This window comes from Mustela nivalis, assembly GCF_964662115.1.
Source record: "Mustela nivalis genome assembly, chromosome: 14".
NCBI classification, from domain to species: domain Eukaryota; kingdom Metazoa; phylum Chordata; class Mammalia; order Carnivora; family Mustelidae; genus Mustela; species Mustela nivalis.
The window spans coordinates 6,105,433-6,119,921 of NC_139033.1; the positions used below are offsets into that span (position 1 = coordinate 6,105,433).

The 14,489-nt window shown below is 39.8% G+C and overlaps 1 long non-coding RNA gene across 3 annotated transcripts in view; it reads left to right on the forward strand.

Moving 5' to 3' along the window:
- LOC309848330 overlaps nucleotides 1-14,489 on the forward strand; it is a 32,365-nt gene that overhangs the window by 2,955 nt on the left and 14,921 nt on the right. The window contains exon 3 of one of the 3 annotated variants that reach the window (XR_014302957.1): nucleotides 12,486-12,746. The exons of 1 other annotated variant lie outside the window; for it this stretch is intronic. This is a non-coding gene — a long non-coding RNA (uncharacterized lncRNA). Of the gene's footprint in view, nucleotides 1-2,360; nucleotides 2,789-12,485; nucleotides 12,747-14,489 lie in introns of those variants that run through there. One more of the 3 variants, XR_014302958.1, reaches the window with a different exon arrangement.

Here is a 14,489-nt window from a genome sequence, read left to right on the forward strand (position 1 = left end):
GTAGACCTTCTGGAGAAATAAGGATAAATAAAGCCGGTAGCTCCACGTGAATTGTGACACTGATGAACATGGGCACAAACTTTTCTTATGTAATCAGAACCAGATTTGGAAATGCTTTAATAAAACCGTAGGTCCTAGAGATGGCAGGATCAGAAGTTACAAACAAAATTACCAACGAAAAGCATTTGCTCTTAAAATTGACTTAGGGGAAGGGAGCCCTGGATTTTATTACTCTCAGCTTTGGAACAAACTTGGCTTTGGACACAGCACTTACTGCCTTAGTTTATTTTTAAGATTTGTTCTTATGAGAGAATGGGATGCGAGGCTATCTTTGGAAGATGCTGGCAGAAGAAAATCAAACTGGGTCTTTCTCCTGAGCATGTTTGTACTGGTGAAATCATGTTTAAATGAAGAGCAAGGACTTGAAGGAGGAAAAAAATCTCAAAGGGGAATTCGAAGAGTTTGTGTAGAGGAAGGGCCATTTTCTTTGGTGACCACAGCCAAATCATTGACTGATAAGGACTGTAAATTCCTCAGCTCTTTTGGGGGCACTCGCTGCCTTCAAGGACTTTGTCTTTGTCGGAAGCCCCAGAAAGCCCCTAAACCCGACAGGGTTTAGGGAAATCCATTCATTGTCCCCTAAAGTGTGTTCGTTGAATAATTAAGGAATGGTTCTTTTTTGATTCTCAAATCTGATGCTCTTTAACTTTGAGATTGAAAGGGTGATTCATATGAATTTGCTCCATGGGCTCAAAAAATTTCACATTTTTTAATTTTTCTAAATTCCATAGAATGTGGCTTAAGGTCCTCCACCGTCTCTTCCTCAAACCAAGGGAGTGTGGAAATTCATTCTGTGGGAGTTGGGTTCCTTCGGTACCCTGGGGTCAAGAAGGCAAAGAGGTTGTAGGGAAATAGGCCGGAATATTTGAGGAAGGGCTTTTAGTCTTCAGCTGTTCCTAAAGTCTGTTGGCATAGATGCTCTTTGTCATCAAGTTTGAGGCTTAGACTTCCCTGGGCCCCTCCTTTGAAATTCTGCCACCTTCTCCTTCTCACCCACTTACTAACTCAAAGCGAGGTTCCAGAACCAATAGTATCAACACTCCTTAGGAGCTTGTTAGAAATGCAGAATCTCTGGACCCACTCCAGGACTCCTCAATCAGAATTGCATTTTAACAAGGTCTCCAAGCAGCTGGTGTGCAGATTTCAGCTGAGAAGCCCCAGATACCACATAATGTATCTCTCTCCCACCACCTTGTTCCTCACCACTGTTCTGCATCACTAAGTATGGAATTCTTCAGGGAGCGGGACCACTGGCCTCTCACATAACACTCCCAACCTCCTCCCTGCTAGGGGCTTAGCATTTTGATCATTCAACCCCAAGTCCAAAAGTTCCTAGGCGTCTAAGCTCCCCTGAGCCAGGCAAACCCAATGCTCCAGGACTCTGAGGCTTAATTGCTCGGGGAAAAGGAAAAAAAAAATAAAAAACAACCCTTAGTTTTTGGTGATGAGTCCGCAGTGGAAAGTAAGTCCATTAATTTCTCCATCACATTATTCTGTCACACTAATAATAGGCCCTCTGGGCTGGTGAAATTTTAAAAATATTTCTTCTTCTGGAGTCTTCTCTGTTTCCCTCTAGTTTGAGCCCAGCATCATTGCCCTGGACTAGACTCTGGGACCATCTTGATTGAAAAAGAGGAAAAGGTGTTAATAAGGAGGGGATGGAAGTGTAGTTCCATTACCCTGGCTCTGTTCGGTACTGGTCCAGGCATGGACCACACTGCCTTTGGGTCTATGGGACAGAATTGCAAGGCAAAAAGCATTTGGTGTGTTACCTGTTGTACAATCTGCGTGCAAAACAAAGGGACCGTTTCTCTCCCCTCTCTCAACATAGCAGGGACCCTGGGGATGTAGCGAAGTAAGAAATAGACCTTAATATTGGCAAAAGACTGCAGATTCAATTCGAGGATGAATAGTAATAAGAAAATGCAAATTACTATCATTATTTACGTTGCATGGCAGAGTTACACAACACTTTATTATACAGTAGATGCTACAGAAAGAACTATTTATAGACATTTTTTCCTGTTCCCCCAACCCCCCTAAACTCACTCTTTCAAAGCATCTGGCCCAAGTTCAATGGCAATGTGTTTTAAAAAATACACTTATTTTAAATAAATGCAATACTGAAAAGTAAAGACAATAGTACTGAAAATTGAAGAGCCAAGGCTATACCAAGTCAACATGAAGAATTTTTAAACTCAAAGATATTTTAAGTGTTTCAAAGAGATAGATGTCCAAAATATACTTTTAATGAATCTTTCAACTTAAGAGAAATTGTTTGTTGTTTTTTTTTTTTAAAGGACACACCTTAGAATTCAGTCTTATTCCAATCTGAAGATGTCCAATCTTGGCAGATGTGCAGGAAATTAAATTATCTGGTATGTTCATCAGTATGAAGATTGGACAATTGTGTCTTGAAAAAGTCTTAAAATTTAAAGATTGTTCAAAGTACAGATTTTTAAAAAATTAACGAAAGCAAATTTCCTTCTTAAAGGATTATCTAAAGTTTCCTGAATCTCATGGGAGTAAATTATTTTGTACCCTCTGCTTTAATTTTTTTCTTAAAATTTTAAGGGATATTGGACAAAAACAACATATTCAGTATGTCCTATTTTGGCAAATGTCAACCAGAACTGGCTTGTTAAACATGGGTTATCTTCAGTTTGTGCCAATTAATTAACTTAAGATGTTTTCTTAATGCTAAATTCAAATAAGTTCTTGGTTTTGATATAGCTTCTAATTTTCTTCTGTTGTTCAGGTGATTTGAAATTATAATTGAGAATAAATTTTGCAAAATTAACACATAAAAAGGCATCACTGGAAACGTTTTCCATTGCATAATTCCAAATGCCATGGAAATAGTTGGCGTATTTGGATAGTCATGGAACTTAATTCCATACGTACATATTTCAAAATTATCCATCTGCTTAACACCAGGAAGGGTTTCAATGGTAAGATCTTGGTGTACCCGATTGTGGAGAACTTGGTGTGATAAAATTTGCAAAATCAAAATCGTGTTATTTCTTTAAAAAACAATTAGTGGGATTAGAAAGTTGGTCCAAGCCTGCAATATGGTGTTTTGAGAACAAGAAAACAACAGCATTTATTCATGTCTCCCTGTACCCCACCAATGTGACCGCCAGGGAGAAGACATGCACCGAGGCAGTGAACTAAAGATCCCCCCCAGATCTTAAGGACTAGGTGACTTTAGCTTAAGCTTTACTGTTTTAACCAAGCAAGACCTTCTTACTTGAAATTGTAAGTGCAGATAAAGAATAGTGACATTCAAGCTCTGCCCTAAGCTTATTTATATTGGGAAAATACCTTGACGTCTTTAGTCTCAACTACAATAAACTGTCTCAATACTGATACTAAGCTATAGTTGATAAACTTCTCCTTTGATTTGTTTTGACTTTCTAATCAGAATGGGTGCCAGTTATTTATAAATGCATTAATAAAGTAACCATGGTAGATTGTCTGCAAAGATGGTTGCTGCCCATTTCTCCCATCCCTAGGGGGTGCATGCATCTTCCCCTCCCAAGAGCTGGAGTCTTTTTCCTCACTCCTTGGAGGCTGTTCTTTGACTTGCTTTTACCAAAAGAACTTGGCGGCAATGCTGTTCCAGAACTTTCAAGCTGAGGCCTGGAAGTTTACACATTAGCTAGAGGGAATACCATCTGCCATGACTAGAAGTCCAGGCTTTTCTGTTGGAGAAAGGGGACTCCAGGAACTCAGGTGACAGCAGAGGGCCCCAGAGACATAAAAGAGTCCAGCCAACACCACAAGGAAGGAGGCCCAGCTGTCCTATGCAGTCCTCAATTGTTCAAGCCATTTCAACGGAAACCCTACGAGTGAGGCCATCTTGGAACCTCCAGTCCCACACGAAGCCACCTCAGCTAACACCATGTGAAACACAGGTGAACTGTCCCTTTGAGCCCTGCCCTACTTCCTGCAGATTCACGAGCAAATAACATGATTGTTATATTAATCCATTACATTTAGCTGTGGTCTGTTAGGTCTGTTACGCGGTAGCAATAGGGACCATCACAGCAACAATTTTCTCAAGTTTTTAAAATTGGGATTTACCAACTCTAAAAACATTTTAGAGGTTGAAAGGAAGAGACAAGTAGAATATTCATTAACCAAAGCTGTCATAACTAAGGGAGTTTTTTAAAAGTCCTTTTGAAAAAGTTTTGTGGTTATGCTTATAAACTATCCTAGTTGCTGATATTTCTGTCACAGAGAGTGATTTATTTATAAGTCAGCTAATGTGTAACCTTGACTAGAACAATGACAAAAGTAGTTTCTTCAATACTCATCTCATTTTTACTTGGTTGTTATGTAAATGAGAAATTCCAAGGAAGCTATGAGTAAGGAGGAACAGCCTTACAAACCAGACCCTCTGTGAAGCACTCCAGGGCTGCAAATATTATCTGTATAAAGTACACTTGATGTACTTGCATATCAGTAGAAATACTTGTGTCGCATGTATTCCTAGACCTAAGACCAAAGGAAATTTATCTAGGCCTAGACCATGTTTTAAGCAAGTTAGAATTTTTATTCAAATTAGAAATATGTCTTGCAGTACTAGTACTGAATTTTAAAAAACTTGGCCACCTCATGTTACCAAATTTGCCAGCGTTTTGACAATGGTATGTATGGAAACATTGCTAGCAGTTTTGTCGACCTCAGGATTTTTTTTTTTATCTGCAAAATTAGGATAGTGTTTTTTTTTTTTTTTTTTAAGAAAAGAACATTTAAATTAGCAGGTGACATATGGATCAGATACTAGCTATATTTGGTGTCTGTTCACTAGAAAATTACATAAAAGGATAGTTAGGAAAGGAGGTGAAAAAGAACCAGTAATAGGAGCCAAATACTAAGGGGAGAAAAGTCTAGTTTATACATGAGACATTATTAGCATAAGGCATTTTGTTCTGTAATGTAACTGTTGTAAAAGTAGGGAGAGAATAAGAGAAGAGTGGTAAATATACAGAAAATAGCAGGAGAACAACGTGACTTTAAAAAAATAAAAAACAGACTCAAGCTCACAGATGGAGGGCAAGGTCTATAAACTAGTCTACTGGGTTTCTATTTTTGGGCATTATTTTGGACTAGATAATGTAAAAACTTTCCCCGGTTAATAGTCGTCTAGATAATGCTGGGTAAAATATAACACCACCAGAAAACAGGAATAATCTCAAGGAGTCAGAAAAACAGATGGTGAAAACTAAACTGGTAGGGTTTATCTGCATGGAGCAGGGGAGGGGTTTCAGTTGTAAAAGTCCCAAAGGACAGGGGACAGAACTTTGGGGGAAGGGCACTGTGGCCTCCACTCAACGACCCTCAAAGAGCTATACCCTTAAGGGAAAGGGTGGAAGGACTAGAAAAAGTCATCCAGCCAACACAGGGAGATAGCAAGAAAGCCTATTTCTTTTACTCTGGACCTTGAGTGGGAAAGAAACGCCCCCTTAGAATTGTTCACAGTAGGACTTTACTCATGTAAGGTTTAGGGTTCAAATTTACTTTGGGAAACCCTTAAGCCAAGAAATGAGCTAAGCAAACTCTTAAATGCAAACCTTCAGTCTAGATGTCCTGGATTCCCACAAATAAAGATCTCTGTGTTCGAAATTACTAAACACACAAGGAAACAATCCACCATGAGCAAGAGTCAACAGAAACAACAAACCACAAGATCAGATCCCAAATGCTTCAGATAACTGGTTTCTTAAAGACCCATTTAAAATAAACTGGTTCACAATGATTAAAGCCACAAATGAATAAACACAAGAAAAGAACAATCCTTAAAATAGATGAAGTGCTTTTGAAAAAGAAACTAGGATGTCTTCATCTTGGTGATTTTTTCTCTTTATCATTATCAGTGGAACCAAATATTCAACATGAGACTGCACCTACGCATTGTATATTAACCAGAAGCAGTAAAATTTCCCCATGAGTCATTCATTATCACTCGTTTAGCAAACATTTATCAACACCTGCAATGTGCCACCAACTGTGTGATGCCTGAAATGGGGGTGTGTTGGGGGGGGTTGTTCAGCAGGTGAAGAAGACAGACCTTCCAGTGGGGCAGAGATAATTGCAGGCAAAACAGACTTGCAGTTAAATTCTAGCATAACGTATGTACCCAGGATGAAGGAAAGAAAAGAAAGATGCAGGCTGAGAAGGGCCTAAGAAAACCTTAAGGAAGTGAGGCTTCAGCAGAGACTCAAAGAGTGATTAGAATTTATCCTGATGGAGGAAGGAGAGAATGCTGTCCAGAAAGGGAAGAGAAATATTGGAAGGCCTGGATTCAAGGCAGGCTGGTGCAGTTCAGAACCTGCAAGAAGACCACTATGGCAGAGTACAGAAAGCCAGTGGGAGGTCCGGTTTGTATGTGTAGGACCACCATGGGAGGCTGAATAGCTCTAGGGGCCAGATTCTGAAAATCCTTGTCTGTTAGGCCAACCAGAGCAGATCTGAGTTTATCCTTCAGGCAATGGGGAAATTTTGGAGAGAAGAGACCAGAAAATGTAGGCTTTGGAAAGACTATTCTGGGGATGGAGTGCCAGATAGTTTAGTACAAGGTAGACTTGTCACTCCTCAAGGTTGTTGTAACCAAAACAAAAGGAAGTTCTTATCCTGTAAGTTTTGGGGGAAAACACTTGAAACTAGTTTTGATGAGTGTCAGTAAGGGAACAAAACATTTAGTAGGAAGCCAGTTTGGAAATGCACCCTACTGTGCATTCCTAAGTGGAAAGACAAGCATAAGAATATATATAGAACATGCTTCCATTTTTAAAAAATGGAAACAAAACCTAAAATCACCCCTACATATGTGTGTGTGCACAGTAAATATATATTAATATGGAAAAAAGCCCCAAAGAGCTTCCAGCCTCCTCTTCTTGTTCTTCAGATTCCTGTTGTAGATAATTGTCCAGAAACAATAATAATGATGCTTCCTGTTTTCAAATTCATTGCTGATGGTCCAAAGGGATGGAACAGGAGGGAAATAAAAAATTACTCTAAGGTCAAAATCATGACTCCCTCACTGGAAAGTGAGCTCCCTGGAAATGAGCCACATGTTTTATTCATCTTTGAATTTCTCCAGTGCCTGGCACATAAATGCCCAATAAAAGTTTATTGGATGTGAGAATAAGAATATGGGAATTGGAGAATACCCTAATGGTTGTGTGGAAACTGGAAAGATTAAATTTTGGAGAATTCAATCTAACAAGTATTTATTTGAGCCTTTGTCGTGTGCCACCCTGAGCTGGCATGTAGGGTGAGGGGAGGTGGTTGTGTTGAGCAGCTTAAAGACCTAATCTTAGCAACAAGCAAAGGAGGGTTAGAAAGATATGGTCTAAGGGTACCAGCTTTGGAGTCAGGCAGACCAGGGTTTAAATCAGGATTCTTCCATTTACTAGTGGTTTGACCAAAAGCAAATAGCTTAACCTCGATGGGCCTCCACTTCCTCATCTGCAAAATAAAGATTATAATGATAGTACCTACTTCAGAACTGTGGAGAGAAATAAGTGAGATATTCACATCAAGCACTTAGCATAGTACTTGAGTCAGAGGAATCTCTGGATTTACATGAGATATTATTGTAGACAAATATAGGGATCAAACTAGGGTATCTGGTTGGTGCTACTTTTAACCAGCTACTCTAGAATATCTCTTTGGTAATTTTGGTAGTCAGAATGATGTCCCCAAAGATATCCATACCCTAATCCCTGGAACCTGTGAATATGGTACCTCACAGAGCAAAAGGGACTTTGCAGATGGGATTAAGTTAAGGATCTTGAGACGGGAGATTATCCTAGATTATCCTAGTGGTCTCTGTGTCATCACAAGAGTCTTTATAAGGGAAAGAGGGAGGCAGGGGAATAGTGAAAGTGTGACAGTGGAAGCAGAGGTTGGAGTAATGTGTTGCTGGCTGGGGGTCATGAGCCAGGAATCGTGAACAGTCTTTTGAGGAGGGGAAAGGCAAAGCAGTGGGTTCTCCTCTGGATCCAACACCTTGACTTTAGCCCAACGAGATGATTTTGGACTCCTGACCTCCAGAATTGTAAGATCATAAATTTGTTGTTGCTTTGAGTCACAGTGTTTATGCTAATTTATTATAGCAGCTATAGGAGACTCAGACAGTAATGATGGACAAAGAGATGGGCTGCCCAGACCCTATTCAAGCAAAGACTTGCTGTCCCATTGCTGGGAGTACAGTCAAGAGATGGGCTCTGCTCCCAGCTCCTTGGGCTTCAAGCCACAGCTGTGGAGAGTTGTTCATCCAAGGTCACGTCCTTTCTGGGACAGTTCATACTGAGTGACTAAGGGAAGCAAGAGTGGGATGGGGCTTCAGGAACTTGTTACTTTGGTCCAACTCCCACCAACCCCGACAGGCAATCATCACTGTAGAGTGTCCCGTGGTTTTGGTGGGGGCATTATTGGGTGCATGTTACAGTTGGGCCTTTGTCTCTGCCCAGCTCTGCTTTGTTTAGAAAAAAACCAGTTCTCCCTCCAGTGTGTCTCACTGACTCTCGCAGGACTACCACACTCACGACACATCTGACACCAGAGATGTGGGGGTTTTCCCCGCGCCAAGCAATTCTGCAACACCAGCTGGGTGTCCTACAATTCAACTCTGTTCTGACACTATCTGCGGATAGCATCAGATCCCACAAGTTCAGGGCTGGGTCCCACAAGACTATCTCCTCAACTCCCACTTCAGATGCCTGCTGCAAGTCTAGCTCATCAGCTGTACTTCTCACTGATTAGCTATAAATCAGAGTTCCCACAATCCCCTTCTCAGGTTCAATTAATTTACTGGAACATCTCACAAAACTCAAGGAAACAGCTACTTATATTTACCAGCTTGTGAGAGGACACGATAAAGGATACAGATGACAAGTCAGCTGAAGAGGTACATAAGGTGGGGTCTGGAAGTGTCCTGAGTGTAGGACCTTCTGTCCTCAGGAAGTTGGGGTATGCCACTCTCCCAGTGTGTCGATGTGTTCTCCAGCCTGGAAGCTCTCCAGACCTCAGAGTATTGGGATTTTATGGAAGCTTCCTCATGCATGACCAATTATTAACTCCCATTTCCAGCCCCTCTGCCCTCTCTAGAGAATAGGGGGTGGGGCTGAAAATTCCAAGCTTCTAATCCTGGCTTGGTCTTTCTAGTGACCAGCACCAATCCAGGAGCCCATCTAGGAGGCCAGAGTCACCTCATTAGATCAAAAAATGCTCCAAGAGCTCATCATTTAGGAAATAACAAGGGTTTCAGGAGCCCCATGTCAGGAACTGAGCGAGACTCGCATGTATATGTTCTATTATCTCACAAGCTTCCTTCTGCTGCTGCTTCTTTTTAAGATTTTATTTATTTATTTGACAGACAGAGATCACAAGCAGACAGAGAGGCAGGCAGAGAGAGAGAGGAGGAAGCAGGCTCCCTGCTGAGCAGAGAGCCCAACGCAGGGCTCCATCCCAGGACCCTGGCACCATGACCGGAGCTGAAGGCAGATGCTTAACCCACTGAGCCACCCAGGCGCCCCTTCCTCCTGCTTCTTTTCACAGATGTTGAATGCTAACTCTTGTTCTTCAAACTCTGTTTCCGTATTCTTCCAGAAAAATCCACCTGTAGCAGAAACCCATCTGAGAGTGAAGGACAGTGCCTTTGAGATTACAGACCACTATTTAACTGTCTGGGTTTTGTTTTGTTTTGTTTTTTTAACTCTTAAATTTCTTTAAAAATAGAGACTACTAGGGGCATCTAGGTGACTCAGTTGTTTAAGCATTCAGACTCTCAGTTTTGGCTCAGGTTGTGGCCTCACGGGTTGTGGGATCGGGCCCTGTGTCAGGCTCTGTGCTCAGCAGGGAGTCTGCTTGAAGATTCTCTCCCTCTGCTTCTTTTTTTTTTTTTTTTGGGGTGAGATTTACATTTATTTATTTATTTATTTATTTTTAACTTTTTATTTTTTATAAACATATATTTTTATCCCCAGGGGTACAGGTCTGTGAATCACCAGGTTTACACACTTCACAGCACTCACCAAAGCACATACCCTCCCCAATGTCCATAATCCCACCCCCTTCTCCCAAACCCCCTCCCCCCTCTCCCTCTGCTTCTTACCCACCCCCTTGTACCTCTCTTTCTCTCTCAAATAAATAAATAAATAAATCTTAAAAATAAAAATATAAGTAAACAAATAAAAATACAGAATACTGATATTTTATCCATAATCCTTTCACAAATGCATTTCACTACGCTTCTATCCCTTTCTTAAAAATAAACTAAAATAGAAATAAAAGCAAAAATCTGATTTAGAGCAGGGACCACATATCCTGCATATTTTTTAAAGCTTTGTTTATAATGTTTTTTGTTCATAATGTTTTTTAAACCTTTGTCTATAAACAGGAAAACCAAGTCTAATTGTGTTTGTAATTTTATGTGCATAGGAAGCAATTACCCTTGTTTAGGTGTTAGCCAAGTTAAGCTGAGGAGTATAGCCCTCACAGGAGAGTATAAAGGTGGTCTTCTCTCCTCAGACAAAGAGAAAAGAGAGTACAAAATTCATCCTTTGGAGACCTCACCTCTGTTCATATGCATGAATATTTTATAGTATGGTTCAAGACATTTAAGTTTTATTTAATAAGCCATTGTGGAATTTCCAATTAAAACCAGCATATTGGGAGGCACCTTTATTTCCTTTTCCTCCCCAAATCTGGCTAAAACACAATAAAGGGATGAGAATGTACTAACTCACCAGGATAAAGAGAATGAGGGGAGACAATAGTGGATAAGAGATTTCAACAAATATTGGGAGACAAAAGGTTGTTGGAGGGATTTCCAGTTAAATATGAAAGGCTAAATACTTTGCCTTTTCCAAAAACTTTACTAAGACAATATTAAACCTGGCTGGCTCTGTCCATAGAGTATGTAGCTCTTGATCTTGGAGTCATGCCCCCCACTGAACATAGAGTCTGACAAAAAAATGTTGGGCCTCTCAGTTGGCTCCATCAGTAGAGCACACAACTCTTGATTTTGAGTTCAATCCCCATGTTGGGTATAGAGATTACTTTTAAAAAAATCTTTAAGGGACGCCTGGGTGGCTCAGTGGGTTAAGCCGCTGCCTTCGGCTCAGGTCATGATCCCAGCGTCCTGGGATCGAGTCCCACATCAGGCTCCTTGCTTGGCAGGGAGCCTGCTTCTCCCTCTGCCTCTGTCTGCCCTTCTGTCCGCCTGTGCTCGCTCTCTCTCCCTCTCTCTCTGACAAATAAATAAATAAAATATTTAAAAAAAAAATCTTAAAAAAAATTAAGGAATAAAAAAATATGTGTTAGTTATAGATGTGCCATACTTGAGGGGAGAGCAGTCATCAGCTTGCCAATCTAGAATTCTATATCTAACCAAACTATCACTGGGGATTAACATCAGAAAAAAAAAATATTTTCAAATAATACACTATATGTTAATAAAAAAATAGTTTAAAAAAATAAACAGAAAGGTCTTCTGTTTCAAAAAAAATATTTTCAGGCATTCAGGGACTTAAAAAAACTACCTTCCATTTGCCCTCTTTCAATAAGCTTTTGGAAATGTACTCTAACAAAATGAGAGTAAAATAAGAAAGAGTGAGACAAGACTTGAAGGAAGAGGAGATTCACAATGGGCAATAGGCAAAGGAAATTCAGAGGACAATGGCAAAGAGATGATTCAAAATGACAGCTGTGCAGTAGGCCCTAGAGAACAACTTGTCTTGATTAGAGCAAAAAAACAGACTCTGAGAGGAGATCCCCAGGAAAAACATGAAACTGATTCTTAGAATATTGTTGACAGGCCTATAGCAGAGATGTTGGAGCCTTGAAAAATTATATATATATATAAAACAATACTTGGAGAAATTAAAAACCAAGTCAATTATAAACTTTAGGAAAAAACAAAGGGTTTTATAAGAAAGGAAACATAGTCACAGTTCATCTACTTGGTTTGGTAGAAAACAAAATTTATCTGGTCATAATATAAACATTTCTACTCCCAAATGGCTGTATAATGATGTTGGAGAGATACGAGCAGGGTAAGTAAGGAGTGGTGTTAATGTACAAGAAATGAATCAATGGGCGTTCTAAAACTGATACATCAAGAAATTGTAGTATTAGTTTTCTATCTAGAAGGACAGTAATAAGTACCAGGGGAAAAACTATATGGTTTGAGGGTGGTTGCCTCTGGGGAAGAGGACATGAAAGCTGAAATAGAGGAGGGTAAGATACAGGGGTCCTTTAAACCATGTGCTTTTCAACCATATTCTTTAGAATAAATCATTAAATAATTTTAAGATGGTAGTATATACTGTATTTGATTATAATAATGAGTAAATGATATATTGAAATTTAAAACAATTAAAAAATTAAAATTTGCTTTTTTGCACTTTTAGGAATAGAATCATCTCATGAAACTGAAGACTTGACAAAGTGTTCTCAGCCTAGTGGTAAAGCACACAGACTTTGGAGTCTCAAACCGCTTTTTAGCTTCAACACTGCTATGTGTTATGTGATCTTGGATAAATTATTTAACTTCTTGAACCTTGATTTTTCTTGACTATACAGAGGGGATATCAATAATACCTATGTCATAAGAATGATTTCATAATTAAATTTAATTAAATTAAATGAGATAAAAATAACAAAAATAACAACTAAGGAACCTATGCACTTTGTATATATTATCTTTTTTTTTTTAAGATGTTATTTATTTATTTGACAGAGAGAGAGAGAGATCACAAGTAGGCAGAGAGGCAGGCAGAGAAAGAGAGGGAAAGCAGGCTCCCTGCCAAGTCAAGAGCCTGACTTGAGGCTGAATCCCAGGACGCTGAGATCATGACCTGAGCCGAAGGTAGAGGCTTTAACCCACTGAGCCACCCAGATGCCCCTGTACATATTATCTTATTATCTTATTGAATCTTATTGAATATCTACATATTACTTATTGAATCTTCATAACCTGTCTATTTTATGAAGAGATTTGTATCATAATACCTAATTATTTAATTACTAATTACTCAATAAACATTAGCAGTTTTCTGTTAGTATTTTGATGGGAATGAAGACTAATAAGAGAAACAATGAAAAAACTCGGGAACATTCTGGTTATTCTGAGACTAGATTGGTGATATCCCCTGTCCCCCTATTACACATAGTCTTGAACCTGAAATAAACAGAAAAAAGTCGCCATGGCATCAAAGTTCTATTCAAAAGTGACAATTGTTGGCTTAGCTCTACATTCTTTTTTTTTTTTTTTTTTTAATTGTAAGGATGCCTGGCTGACTTAGTCAATCCCAGGACCCTGGCATCATAGCCTGAGCCAAAGGCAGACGCTTAACCAACTGAGCCACCCAGGTCCCCCTGTTGCATAGATTTTTCGAAATAGAATTGCTAGGTCAAAGAGTAAATGCCCTGCAAAAGAGTTGTACCCACTTATACTACCACTCATTAGAGTATGAAAGTGCTTATCTGCTATTCTCTCTTTGTTCTTAGATAATACTGCTCTCTTTAATATTTGTGATGCCGATGGACCAGAAATACCTCAATGTGTGAATTTGTATTTTTCTTTTAATTTATTTATTTGAGAGAGGGAGAGAGAGAGCGAGTGAGCCTGAGTGGCGGTGGCGGGGTTGGCAAAGGGAGAGGGAGAAGCAGACTTGATCCTAGGACCTGAGATCATGACCTGAGCTGCGTGCAGCTGCTGAACTGACCAAGCCTCCCGGGCATCTTGGTATTTTTCTGATGACTGTTAGAGTATCTTTTTGCACTTTGATTGGCTACCCATGTAATTTTGCTGTGTTTTAATCCGTTCTCTACTGGGGGACATTTAGCTTGGTTATCAGCCCACTGCACATGTGGAATGCCCGAACAAAGAGGTGACTATGGGAAGGTGTTAGAAATGCATCCAGTGACAATAAAATGACTGCAGAGACGTTCAAAATGATAGCCTTGAGTCATCAAGTTTCACTGTATTTAGGAAATAGAAGAGCGTTCTTCAAAGAGTTCTATCAAAAATGGTTAAAAATATGAAGTCTTGGTAATTTCTGAAAGCTACCATTTATTGAACAGCAACCATGCGTCATCCTCTGCGTTAAGGCTTTTCAAACACCATTTGATTTCATCTTGGCGTGAGCAAGTATCATGTCATTTTATGTTGTAGAAAGGACAGTTTCTGGAGACTAGCCCAAGGTCACAAACCACAGGCAGTGGGTCGGTGGATCCGAATCCAAATCTGTGACACCCTCACCCTTTGAGAGGGCCTTCTGAGGGAGGTCCTGGAGACTCACGGACTGCGCATACCATGCTTACTGGTGTCTCAAGTAGCCTGGGTCATTGTGTTTGTTTTTGTTCTTACTCTTTTTTTTTTTTTTAAGATTTTATTTATTTGTTTGACAGAC